General features: G+C 35.4%; 2 pseudogenes; one reads left to right on the top strand and one right to left on the bottom strand.

The window, feature by feature from the left end:
* Window positions 1-251: 251 nt before the first annotated feature.
* LOC112483595 lies at window positions 252-370 on the bottom strand (annotated as a pseudogene).
* A 12,002-nt stretch (window positions 371-12,372) lies between these two features.
* LOC112483702 lies at window positions 12,373-12,491 on the top strand (annotated as a pseudogene).
* Window positions 12,492-14,918: the final 2,427 nt, after the last annotated feature.

Raw genomic sequence — 14,918 nt, 5'->3', positions numbered from 1 at the left:
AGGCTACAAAAGTCTCTAAGATGTCTTCCAGATTTGAGACTGTAACTAGGCCCCCCAGAAATCAATTGGAATAATTATAGATTTATTAAGTAAAACACAGCACCAGCAAGGGATCTGCAGTCATCTGCTGACTGATGTTTTGAAATTCTTTTTTTGTGTTTTTTTTATTTTTTAGGTAAGGGAACCCTTAGTTGACCTCACAGATTGCAAGGACCTTGTCAGCTTACAATCCCTTATTTTTTTATTTTTTATGCCTACAGCACTTGGTCTTCCTAGATGGTCTCCCATCCAAGTACTAACCAGGACCGACCCTGCTTAGCTTCCGAGATCAGATGGGATCAGGTTTGTTCAGGGTAGCATAGCTATTGACTTGAAATTCTTTAAACTGCATGACCCATTCTAAAAATCAGAACATAGTAGTTTCTCTTATCTTATTAGCATATATGCCATAAGAATAAGTAAAATTCCTAGGTATAAAACTGCTTAGAATTCTTCAGAAATCATCTTTAGTGAACATGCAATAGATAGCTGCCTATTAGAATGACTAAAGATATCTTCTAAACAAAAATGCTAAGAGAGCTGCTACTTTGAAGGAAGTAAAAAATTCAAGTGAAAAGCCATTTTCTTTTCTTTTAAAGAAACCCAAATGTTTTTCTCACATATTTTTACAATTAAGAATAGAGAATATTGACTTTTGTTATTAAATTGAACAATGAGGAAGGAGAGGCAGAGATTAGAGAGGAAACAAAAAATGAAAATAGAGGAAAAGAAAAAGAGGAAAAGAGAAAAAAGATACAGAGACAGAGAAAGAGGCGGACAAGACAAGAACAGAGAGAAACGATTATAAACATCAAAAAGAATCTCATAGAGAAGCAGGCAAAATGGCATAGATGATAGAAGCTTCGCTCATCCCCTCTTGTGACCACACCAAATTTGAGACGGAAACAGAGGAAACAGCAAGCAGAGTCGCCTGGGGTCTAGAGGAACAGAAGCCCTACAACTAGGGAGACAAATTAGAAATCACTCCGTGACGGTTGCAGGTAGGAGGGAGCAAAGATGCGAGGTTGCCCAGTCCCCAGTGAGACAGAGGGGACAGCTGTGGCAGCCAGCAGCTGCAGATGTTCCTCTTAAGGGGGCCGTATCCATAACCAGACTTACACAGTGATGAATCTGCTCGCACTGAGCAACAACGCCAAGTCGGCTGCTCAGGGGTCACCAGGGACTTAGAGGGGGACACTGAGTTGTCGGAGCAAGGGCCAGAGGTGAGGCTTTCTACTTGGTAGAAGTGCTGGCATATCCATTGTTCCTCTGTTGAGTCCCCCTGCCCCCTCTCTCCAGCGTGCGGAAGCAGTGCCACCATAGCTGAGACATCATCAAACTGGATAACAGAGGTCGCTCCACCTAGAGGATTCCCTGAAGCTCCACCTCCTCCAACTCAGGGCCCTTCCCAAGCCACAACCAGTTGTGTCCTCTGCAAGTCCTGTGCAACTTGCTGAGCAAGCTCCAAGATCCACACTGGTGGCAGCTGGCCTCGGTTTCTGGCATGGCCTCTTGGATTGCTTGCTGAATCTTAACAGGTGGCCTAGAGGGACACAGGCTGGGGCTAAACATGGCCTGCAGCTGAACCCCTCTCAGGACTGTGCTACTGGACACCTACTACACAAAGCCATGCTAATAAGACCAGGAGACTTAGGAGCTTTGCTTAATACATAGAAACAGACACAGAAAGGCAGCCAAAATGGGGAGACAAAGAAGCAGGTCCCATATGAAAGGACAGAACAGAGCTCCAGGAAAAATGGAGTCAAGCAATTTACCAGATGCAGAGTTCAAAATACTGGTTATAAAGATGCTCAATGAAATTAAGGGAAGTGTAGATGAACTCAGTGAGAACTTTAAGAAAGAGATAAAAAACATAAAAATGGAAATGGAAATTATAAAAGAGAACCAGTCGGAAATGAAGAATTCATTATCTGAGATGAAGAGTGTATTGGAGGGAATCAACAGAGTGCAGGAAGAGGATCGAAACACTGATATAGAGCATGGAGAAGCCAAGGATACCCAACCAGAATGGCAAGAAAAAAGTAACCAAAAACATAATAATAATTTAAGGAGCCTATGGGACAAAATTAAGAGTAATAACATCCATGTCATATGGATACCTGAAGAGAGTACAAGAAGTTGAATATGTATTTGAAGAAATAATGATGGAAAACTTCCCTGGCCTGGCGAAGGAAATAGACATACAACCCTAGGAAGCTCAGAGAGGCCCACACCAAGACACATCATAATTAAAATGCCAAAGGTTAAATACAAAGAGAGAATCTTAAAAGCAGCAAGAGAAAAGCAATTCATTACCTACAAAGGACCTCCCATAAGACTGGCAGACAATTACTCAAAAGAAACTGTGCAGGTCAGAGGGCTTGGCACAAAGTAGTTGATGTGATAAAAACCCAGGATCTACAACCAAGAATACTTTATCCAGCAAAGTTATCATTTAGAGTTGAAGGACAGATAAAGAGCTTCTCAGACAAAAATAACCTAAAAGATTTATCTAACACCAAGCCAGTATCACAGGAAATGTTGGAGGGACTTCTTTAAGAAGAAAGAACATGTATCGAAAACAGGAATAAAGAATGGTAATAACTACATTCCTATCAACAAGTACCTCAAATGGAAAAGAATTAAGTGCCCCAACCAAAAGATAGAGTGGCTGAAAGGATAAGAAAACAAGACCTTCACATATGCTGCCTATAAGAGACTCACTTCAGATTAAAAGACAAACACTGACTAAAAAGAAGGGGCTGGAAAAAGATGATGCCTTGATGGACCTAGAGGTTATTGCGCTGAATGAAATAAGTCAGATAAAGAGAAAGTAGTCGACGTGACAAACAGCACATTTCACGTACATGTGGAACAAAAGAACAAAATAAAGAACAACAACAAAAATGGAAACAAACTCATAGATACCGAGAATATTTTGAGGGCTGCTAGACAGGATGGTGAAAAAGGGCAAAGAGACTAAGAAGTACAAATGGATGGATACAAAATAGTCGTGGAGATATAAAGTGAAGCAGAAGGAAAATAGTCAGCAATGTTGTAAAAAATATGTACGGGAGACAAGGGGACTAAATTTAGTGGGGTGACCACTTCATGAGTTATATGGATCTCTAATCACTATGATGTACAATTGAAACTAATATATTATTATATGCCAGCTATAAATGAAAAAAACTCATTGAATTGTACACGGTAAATATGAGCAACTAATTGTCTGTTATACTTCAATAAAGCTGGGGTGGGAGAATCTCATAGAAGTTAAAGAGAAAGGCAACAACAGATGGGCACTCAACGAATAGAGCATGAGTCATTTTAAGAGAAAGGTTTTCATGGAGAAATAACTTAATAGATTTTAATGAAATATAGGTTTCATAAAGTTATTAGTTTTAAGCAATGATGGGTATGTGGGGAATGATAACCTCTTAGCACTTATCTCTGAGCCAACTGAAGAGGAATTCAAGACTGAATCAGTGTTTCCCCCATGTTAGTTATTTCAATTAATTAAAATTAACTTCTTCAATGGATATTCCCTACCTACACTATTATAAAATGATAGGAACTAAAAGTTGATGCCTCCTCCAGAAAGAGGATGAGAAAAATTTAAGACAGGATAAAAAACAATTTTTAAAGTATTTTCTTCTTCATGAGAAAAATAAATCACAAAAGTGATTTATTTACAAGCCTTTTAGATAATGTATAACAACTGTTAATACCAATTTTTATACTGTTAATTAAAAAATAGAATATTTCTGATATTAAGGAATTAAATGCTACTTTTTTAGGTATAGATGACAGCATAATTATTACATTTTTTAAAATCCTTATCAATTGGAGATATAGTAGAAATGTATGAGTGAAATGACACGATTAATATAATTTGGCCACAGAAGTTTGTGTTTACAGATAAAACAAGTATCAAAATATTTATAGTAGCTTAATCTGGGAGGTGGGTACATAAAGATTCATTGTATTTTCTATTTTTATGTATATTTGAAATTTTCTATAACAAAAAATTAAAACTCTTTCCTTTGACTGAGTCAACTACATATAAAACATTCACTTGTTCAGAAGTGGCCCAAATGAATGCACAATCTCAGTTTCGAGGGCATCATGAAAGACTAGGAATTTTTGTTAGAGAAATTTCTTTGATTCCTACCTTTCTTTTGCAATGACTTCCACAACTTTATTTTTCAATGTCATCTAAGTTTTATTTTCAGAACAGCTGAACTGTGTTTTCATAATTTCCACTTCAGAAACACCGGAAGTCTTAAGAAATGGATGAGAACCAGGTACTTAGTGTACAGTTTTCCATTGTGCTTTCTTTACCTATGCCCCAGATTCTAAAAGCAGAAGTGGAAGTATCATTATGATTTGGGTAAAGATGTCTCAGCTGTTCCATGAGAAACCCGGAGAAAGAGTTGCATTTGGAAGTCTTGCTTTGGCTATCACCTGAGACTGGTATCTTAGAGGTACCGTTTACGCAGTCTCCTGGAGAAGAATGCTTGCCTCTTACTCATGCACTGCTTTATTTGCAAGTTAAAATCTCAGAGGAGATGGCTTGTCCACGCAGCTGCAGAATGTGTATGTGATTATTGCGTCTGTTTCCATGACAACTGAACAATAACCGATAAACTACATACCCCAGGCAAATTTAAATTGACTTAGAAAAACTACATAGGGTTATTAGAAAATGTATGCTAAAATATCTTTTTTACTGTACCTCTCTCTATTTAAAATGATAGCTTATGAAGTAGAATTTTCATAGAAATCATTCTAACAGAGTTTGTGGTAGTAGCACGTATATTGCTAAATAAATCTTTAAAATGGTATAAAACAACCGTATTCGACAGCAGATACGTGAGTGGCTTAAATACCTATGTGTTAAATATATATGTACAAGGATAATGATATAGTTATAAAAAACTATGAGTCCTAGAAATCCAGGCCCAAATGTGTTTGAACATGATAAATATCAATTGATTTCTGTTTTTAACATGATTTATTGTTTCAAAGATTTATATCTACTGTCTTGTTGAATTTACATAAAAATAAACTTAATAATAGCTATGACTTATTCAGAATTTACTCATAATATACAAGTCACAGATATGGAGAAGTAATAACACTTTTGTAGAACATTAGCTGGTTGAAATGGAGATACAATTTTTTTTCCTGAAATGTGACTATCATACCTAGGGAACTAAAATTGGTCATTTAGGGAAACTTAAAAATTGCAGAATAATAATTCTTTAGGTGGCATACATTTAGCAAAACCTTTTTCGGGGGAGAGGGAAGTCAATAATCAGGATTAACAGTAAGAACAGCAGAAGCAGAGAGATGGGGAGAATGTGTGTCATTGATGCTTTCCTTGAGAAGCTGTGCCAACCTTGGATTGCCTGTATCTGGATTTTTGCTATATGAGAAAAATAAACCCATGGTTTAAGCCATTGTTATGTGTCATTGTTCGCAGTAGAATTTATTCCTAAATGATACAGCTTAACACAACAAATAAAACTAAAATGCTCTAATTGAAGAAGATTCCTTGCAAGGGATGCAAAGATGAATATCATGATTGCTTCTCTCAAGAAGCTTCTAATTAAGTAGAAAGCAACAGACAAGCACTAAAATAGCCACGATACCAGACAAATGGATTAAGAGGAGATACAGTGCCAATGACATTTTAAGGAAAATGAAGTCATATTTGATTTAAGGGAATGATGTAGAGAAATCAGGAATAGAGCCTTAAAAATATATGTGTGTGTGTGTATGTGTGTGTATTTTTAGATATATATATGTATATATATATATCGGTATTTTTAGATGTTTATACTGCCTTCTGATAATTATATTATTGATAATTAAGTTATAAATATAGACCTAATTGGATAATTAAGTTATAAATATAGAACCAATTGGACAGTAAGTTATGATCACTTGCTTAATTATGCTGATCTAGAGATTATGCTCATCTCATTTAGATTTTATATTGTTTTAGCTTGATTTTCAAACTAAAATTTTAGCAAAATAGTATTTTTATAAAATGTCCTTTAAAAGAATTCCATATTTTTTAAATGAAAATGACTGTCATAACCCATTTTCTTCTGCTTTATCAGCTACTGGCTTAGGCAACTACTCCCAGCGCTCTATTAATTTTCTGTTCAAAAAAATATGTACAAAACTTAATGCATGTCTTTCCTGTTTTAACATACTTTTCTATACTTCTCCTAATGCTACTCTTACCCTACTCTACTTTCTAAATCTTTTCCCAGACTGTGTAATCTGATAAATGATTCAATATAGATGACAAATAAAAATACTTTAATATGCTACCTGCTCTCTCCTAGTGTTTACATTTCATAATATCTAACCTAGTGATCATAAATCCTAATCTTATTTAGAGGAAGCTTTAAAATATACCAAATACATGTCCCCTCCTATCTAAGCCAGTTTGAATTTAATTGGTCTGCGGTTGGATGCAGGCATTGGTAGGTTTAAAAACATCCAGATGTTTCTAATGTGTTGCCAAGATTAAGAATCAGCAGTCCAGCCTACGTTCAACATATATCTACCAGGTGCCTGACATTGCAAGTTATTCTAAAAAGTTACTCTGGTTTTTGTGGGATTAGATAACTAAAACACAACTCATTTTGCTCTTGAGTTTATTGAAAGAATACTGAATTTTCTCGAGAAAGCCATAGGCAATGGTACCTTTATAGAGCTTAAATCTAGTATCAGGAAAGCTGACAAGGGACCAGGCAGTGACGCCCTCTAACAATCTCTATTAAACTGCTGCTTCTCTGCAGATTTTGGTTTATTCTTTTTTCCTCCCAGATGTATGATTCCTTCTGCTCTTTCTGAAGCCCAGCTTTCTATACCTCCCTGGCTATGAAGGAAAATACTATGGTTACCCAAGGTCACTACATACATATATTTGTACCCTACACCTGAAGCTTATAGGGATCCCTCTGGAGGGACAGAACCTCACAGGCACATCGCTACTGGTGGCCCCACGGCTGCCTCACAGTTCTCCAGTTCCCAGCTCCTCCACATAGGGGACAGATCCAGACTAAGAGGCTTTTTTGTTTAAGTACATAAGTCTCTGGAGAGAGAATCTACTGGCCCAGTGTGTTCAGGTGCCCAATCCTGATCTACTGACCTGCGTTCCAAGAAGCAGGCTGGTATGGCAGAAGCACAGCTGCAGAAGACTCACCCGTATGTGGGGAAGGGGTCACTTATTTTCAAAAGGGATCATTTATGAGGTGAACAGGTAATTGAAAAGGTCAATTTGATCCCTCAAAGAGCTACCTTTTGGAAATAGGAGATAAGTCTAACATTAAAATTTCTCTCATTACCTTTCTGTCAGTGAAATAAGCATATGTAAAAAATGAGAGGTCATTTCTGACCGCTGTGTTCTAGGAAAACATCATGGGATGGATAGAATTTTTATAGACAATATAAGGAAAAGGGCCAACCCAGACAGGCAGAGGGATATCAGTGAACAAAGGCTTGGAAGTGAGAATGGCAACTATTTCAGATTGATTGGACCATAAGGTTTAAAATATAATGGGAGATAAAGTTGAGAACACATTGTGGAGATTTTTGAAAGTCAGGCTGAGGAGAAAGGTTTCTTTTAGAAAATATAAGGCTTTTGAGTAAGGGAAATATATAATCAGACTAATATTTTAGGAAAATTGATCTTTTTCAAAGTGTCTAGTAATAATTAAAGAGAAGATCTGAAAGTAGATGAGTGGATCAAATAAGAGGCAAGATAGGGTCTAATCTAGGTTGATGGCAGTTAAGAACAAAAAATAAAGACAGGGCATCCTTGAGAACAATGGAGATTTCAGGCGGCATGCCAGGGTTGGGGAGAGAGAAATTTGAAATAGGAAGCATTTTCCCAATGTTCTGTTCATATACAGTGTATGGTAAAGCCAGTCCTCTCTAACGAGTTAATTTTTAAGGTACCCTATTGTATTTATTCATTTCACTTTATTCTATCATTCACTCACTCAACAAACATTTATTGAGCACCTAATTTGATCAGACATTATATGAAAAGGTGGTTCAGATAAAATGAATAAGACTGGTCTTTTCTAATGAGGATATAGACACGAAAACAATGAATGAGAAGACACTGTGAAAAGTGCCACATTACCTCATAGGGCTGCTGGGAAGATTAAATGAGATCACGTCTGTAAAATGCTTAGTTAGGCACAGTGCCTGGTACCTAGTAAGCGCTCAGTAAATAGTAACTATTATTCCATATAAAATCCCGTGAGAGCAAAAAGAAGGAGTGATGAACTGTCTCAGGATATTGAGGACAGCTTCAGAGAGGAAGTGAGATCATTAACCAGGCAAAGACCAAGATGGGCATTCTAGATGGAAAGACTCACAGAAGAACAAGTGTGGTGTGTTCTGAGAAGGTGGAGAAGTATGGCCTATATAGAGTGTGGGATATGTATTTAGGAGTGACAGGTAGGTTGGGCATAGGTTTTAGATAGCTTTCAATGGCCAGCAAAATTCAGACTATCTATTAGGCAATCAGAGGTAATGGTTGGATTTCACACAGAGAGGGGGTGGACAGATTGCTTACTAAAAAGATCATTCTGGGGACAGTTTGGAAGATGGACTAGGGGTGGGAAGTGGGAAACAAGCAAAGAATCGCTTTTCTACTTAAGTTGTTCAGGCAAGTCATGTGAGGTGAGAGCATGAATCAGATGGTTCCAGTGGGATGAAGTGGGAGAAAAAAAGGATATACTGGGGAAACTCAGTTTTTTTCCTTCTTATGCAGGGAAAACAATTCTTCCCTATTGTGTTTCCTCCCTGTGTGTCTCCTCTACTACTCAGGCAGACACTTCACTTCGGGCACTACTGGTCACCAATTGTGTGAGGGTTTACCAAGCAATACTCTGGGACACCAGTTAGATATCCTATAATTTAACTCAATACTATCACTATCTACCTGGAGATAGTGTTAGATCCCAGAGCTTAAGGGCTCAGTCCTATTAGACTGTTCTCACCCCACTTCACATGCCAGTCTCAAGTAATAGGTCCCCAGGCTACCTACAACTTTCATCTGACTTTGTCACATATCAGAGGTTCCCATGACTCCCTCCTCCTCAGGTTCAATTAATTTGCTAGAAGGGCTCACGGAACTCAAGGAAACACTTATGTTTACCAGTGTTGAAGAATATGATAAAGGACACAGATAAATGGCCAGATGAAGAGATACGTTGGTCTGGGAGAGTCCTGAGCATAGGAGCTCCTTTCCCTGTGGAGTTAGGGTGTGTCACCCTCCCTGAGTGATAGATTCACCAGCCTGGAAGCTCTCTGAAACCCATTCTATTGGGGTTTTACGGAGGCCTCCTGATATAGGCATGATCAATTACTAACTCTATTTCCATTTTCCTCTTCTCTCTCATGAGGATGGGAGTGGGGCTGAAAATTCCAAGCTTCTAATCGTGACTTGGTCTTTCTGGTGACCAGCCCCATCCAGGAGCCATCCCAGAGCCCACCCAGAGTCATCACAGTAGAACAAGATGCTTCTAGTGCTCTTACCACTTAGGAAATAATACAGGTTTTTAGGAGCCCTACGTCAGGGACTGGGTCAAAGGCAAATAATGAAACAAGAGATGTTCCTAGTGTTTTTATCACTTAAGAAATTGCAAGGGTTTCAGAAACTCTGTGCCAGGAACTGGGAGCAGAAACCAATATATGTTTTCTCTTATCTCACAGATGATGATGATTTTTTTATTTTACTTTTACAACTTTGTTTGATAAAGCATTTTTTAAACATTTCCTATAATCTATATACTTTTAAAACTCTAAACATTTATGAATTATGGTTGAAAACTTTTTTATCTAATTCAAAATGAATTGCATTTTTACCAGCTCACTATTATAATGTTAGTCTCTTCTAAAACATACCATACTTTAGGGAAAGGGACCATACTTTAGGGAAAACAAAACGAAACAAAAGAAACTTTCACAAATATAACATCCACTATAACATCCCAGGTTGGATTACTTGCAAATATAATGTGCAAAAATAATCTCATGTACGTATTTTAAAGTTGTATTCTAATTTTGTGTATTCTTTACAATCTTGCTTATATAATTCAAGACTATTAAATAGATACTTACAGGCAAAATGTAAGTATTTTGCTGATGAAGATCCTTTTCTTACTGCATTCCATGAGAATCAGTCAGATGACCTAGACACAGGTTATATATGGGGGCACCAGCAGCTTTCCAGGTTGACAAGTTGTGAAGTCTCACCTTCCTGACTCCTGGAAAAGGTTACTGGTTAATTTCCAGAACTGAGGTCTTATGACTGAAATTCTTTTGTAAAGTCAATGCCTGTTCATTGAAAATCTGCTTAACTAGAAATTTCAAATAATGAGTTGTTTTCTTTTACACTCTTTTATGTGATAATTCTTCTTTAGAATGAAAACCGCCCCAAATTGTAAAATTTTATATTTCATTTAAAAACGTACAAGAAAAATTATATTTCATTTGCTATTCTTTTAGGGTCATTTTAAATTAAACTTTCTATTTTGAGATAATTGACATGCACGTGTAAGAAATAATATAGAGAAATCCCTTGTATCCTTTCTCAGTTCCCGTCAATGGTAACATTCTGCAAAACTACAGTATGATATAACAACCAGGATATTGACATTGATAGAGTGTAGGCCTGCATCTGGGTTCTCTGTTCTTTTCCATTGATCTATTAATCTTTTCCTCCATCAATTCCATGCTGTTTTGATTATTACAGCTACATAATGGGCCCTAACATAGAGAAGAGTGATTCCTTACACTTTATTCTTCTTTTTCAAGATTGTTTTAGATATTCCAGGGCTTCATTTTAGTGTCTTTCATAATACTTTATTTCTTTGAAAAATTAGAAATCCAGGTATACTAAATATGGTAACACTCATTAACCTGAATACTAAGTTAAATATAAATATCTCACTCATCAAAATTCGGAATAAGCAAGAATTTATTCTAGTTTTAGTCCTTACTTTAAGGTGAAAGTATTTATATTTACTATAAAATAAATTACAAAAGCAAGTTATGGAATCTTCTCTGTACCATCTAAAAACCATCAGTTCCTATCTATCTGGTCATGTCATGAATATTTCAGTTCTAACAATTCTAAGATATTCATTCTTTAAAATAATTTTAAATTCTAGAAGTTTTACCATATTAAACCAATAGGATGTTCTGTAAAATGTTTTATTTTATCAAACTTTAGCCATATTTACCTACCTATAACCTTTATAAAGCAATAAATAACTGTAAGCACAGAACATGAACACAGACCAGCGTTTTGAAATGTAACTTTGTCTTTAAAGAATCTGCTGTGTCATTTACTTTTGGAGAAGAAAGGAGAAAAACACAAACAAAAGCTTCAGCAAATTGACGCTCATGTATTAAATATACCTAAGTGTGGCAGATAGACTTTTAGTCATGAGAATGTATGTATATTCTCACAAGTGGTGCTCTCTCATAATTTCCTGTTTTAACAAATGGGTCAGGATACCTGAGATAAATCTGCAGACTATTGAATATACTTGCCAATTACTGAATTTCAAACAATTGGCAATGTAAAATTTTATGCAACCTTCTCTAATCCATGATACTCCTAATTTCTTTTTGAGATAGAATGAGTTTTTATGTTTTCCCAGGTAATTGATTAAGATATTTGTGCTATCTTTAAGCAATAAAACAGGCTTTTAACAAGGTCATCTTTTTTTTTCTAAAAACAAAAAGAGAATTCTAACCCTAGCAGAAATCACTGCAGCATATAATCAAAATACATAAAATATAAACATCACCACCATACGCAGTGCTTTTTTATTTAGCTACTGAAGTCTTCAAATAAGAAGAGCTTTAAAAAATTATTTTCAACTGTTTTATTGAGATATAATTGACATAAAACAAACAGCACATATTTAATGTACATTAAAACATATATTTTGACACATACAAAATAATAAACATGCCTATCACCCTCAAAACTTTTCTTATGCCTTTTCAGTAATCCTTCCTACCTCACCTAACAGCCCAAACAACCACTGATCTGATTTGTCACCATATATTAGCTTGCATTTTCTAGAATTTTATATAAAATAAATGGAATCATATAACATATATTCTTTTTGCTGTTGTCTTCTTTCACAAAGCATAATTATTCTGAGATTCGTCCCTATAGCTAATAAATTCATTAATATTTATTTCTGAAGTATGGATATACCATGATTTGTTTATCCATGCCACTGTTGAAGGGCATTTGGGTTGTTTTCTGTTTGGGGTTATGGCCATGCCACTCTGAATGTGCTCAATCTCGTCTGATCTTAGAAGCTAAGCAGGATCGGGCCTTGTTAGTTCTTGGATGGGAGACCACCTAGGAAGACCAGGTGCTGTGTTTAAAAAAATAATAAATTAAAAAAATAAAATTGCTATGAATATTGGTATGCAAATCTTTGTTAAGGACATATGTTTTCATTTCTCTTGGGTAAATACCTAGGAGTGGCATGACTGGATGTGTGTTTAACTAGGTGTGTGTTTAACTCTTTAAGAAGGTGTTCAACATTTTTCCAGAGAGGCTGAACCACTTAAATTTCCACTAACAGTGGATAAAAATTTCAGTTGTTACACATTCTCACCAATACTTGATCTGGTCAGTTATTTTAATTTTAGCCATTCTATTAGGTGTGTAATGGTATCTCATTGTGATTGTAATTTGCATTTACTTAATGACTAATGACATTGAACATCTTTTCACATGCTTATTTTTTACCTATGTATCATCATTTGCTCCTTTTAAAAAAATGAGTTGTTTTCTTATTACTGAGTTTTGAGAATTCATCATATATTCTGGATACAAGTCATATCAAATCTATGATTTGCAAATATTTTCTCCTAGTCTGTAGATTGTCTTTTCATCCTCTTAATAGTATCTTTTGAAGAACAGAACTTTTAAATTTTGGTGAAGTCCTATTTATTGTTTTTTCTCTTATGCCTTTGGTGTTGTGTTAATAAGTATTTATCTAAACCCAAGGTCTCACAGATTTTCTCCTATGTTGTTTTTTAGAAGTTCCATAGTTTTAGAATTTACTTTAAATCTATGATCCATTTTGAGCTGGTTTTTTTTTGCATATGGTAGGAGGTATGGATTGAATCTTTTTTTTTTTTTTTTTGGAATATAGATATTTAAATGTTCCAGCATCATTTATTCAGAAGATTGTTTTTGAATTGCCTTTACATGTATGTCAAAAATAAGTTGTCTATACATGTGTGGGTCTATTTCTGTGCTCTCTATTCTGTCTCATTTATCTATTTGTCTTTATGCCAGAACTGCACTATCTTAATTACTATACTTTATAATAAGTTTTGAAATCAGATAGTATTTGTTCTCTAACTTTGTTCTTATTCTTCAGCTAGTTACCCAGACAACCCAGGTGTCATGGCAGAGAGTAGCTGTTTTTCAATAATGTCTCTTAGCTATTCTAGTCTGTCCTTAGAAGATGGAATAAAAAATTCAATTCAAGAAGGTTCTGTGAGAGAGATGCTCACAATCAATATGGTGATACTTTTTCACTCTACTTGTACTTTGGACTTTGTTAAACATAGACCATGTTTTAATTGTTGTGGCTGAAATCTGCATTAGTCCAGTTCTTTACAAATACTAACTATTGTGGTATAGATAAGTGAAAAGTAAGTGCTGAGTATAGCTTCCATAAGACATCTTTGTTTTTTGAACCCTTGATGCATGTAGAAGGAAGCTGGAGTGAGTTTTCGTGAAAATTTCTATTAAAAATTCAGCAGGTTTTTAAGAATTATTGTCTAACATGGCATAATATGTTTATTGATGAAAAACATATCCAATCTTATTATTCAATTTCCTTCAGTCATCTTTACCATCTTTTCAGTCTGACCATTTGCTCAGACCATTGCGAGATATAATAAAGTAGCTGTTTTTATGATTTTACTGAGTATTTACTATTATAACTCTGAAGGGTTTTTCGTTTAGTTTTTCTTTCTTTCTTTCTTTCTTTCTTTCTTTCTTTCTTTCTTTCTTTCTTTCTCTTTCTTTCTTTCTTTCTTTTCTTTTCTTTTCTTTTCTTTTCTTTTCTTTTCTTTTCTTTTCTTTTCTTTTCTTTCCTTTCTTTCCTTTCTTTCCTTTTCTTTCTTTCTTCCCCCAAACTGAGACTGTCATAAGCTATACCTCAACTGGGTTAGTAAATTTATGGTAAGGAAACTTGGCTGGGGCTGGATAGCATTATAATTGAGGGCTTAGACTTTGAATTCAGGCAAACTAGTTTTAAATATTGATTCTGCTTTGTACTAGTTATCTGGTCTTGATTACGTTATCAAATCTCTCTAAACCCCAGTTTAGCATTGGAAATTGGGAGTAACATGGTGTCTGCCTCTTAGGATTATTAGAAATATTGTTAGATAATGTTTATAAAACACTTAGGGTTTAAAAACATTATGCCAATATTGTTATGCTCAGTGGTTCCCTAACTTGTCTGATAATAATATCAGCGAGAGACCTTTAAAATAATTTCAAAGCTCAGGCCAAACCCCTGACCATTTAAATCACAATCTCTTCAGATAGGACACAGGGACCAGTAGCTCATTTTGAAGCCCCCAGGAGAATCCAATGTGCAGACAACTTGGGAACCACAGCACTAGATGATTTATATAAATTATCATATTTAATTTTACAAAACTGAGTTGTGCTTTCGTTCCTTTTAAAATATGAGAAAACAGGTTTACATTGAATTCATGAAGGTCATCCAGCTAATTCAGCTTAAAGAATTCAAACTTAGGTCTGTCTGGTTTCAAAATCC

The sequence above is a fragment of the Pteropus alecto genome, unplaced genomic scaffold, assembly GCF_000325575.1.
Source record: "Pteropus alecto unplaced genomic scaffold, ASM32557v1 scaffold164, whole genome shotgun sequence".
Lineage (NCBI taxonomy): Eukaryota > Metazoa > Chordata > Mammalia > Chiroptera > Pteropodidae > Pteropus > Pteropus alecto.
This window is presented reverse-complemented; position numbering and strand designations above follow the sequence as displayed.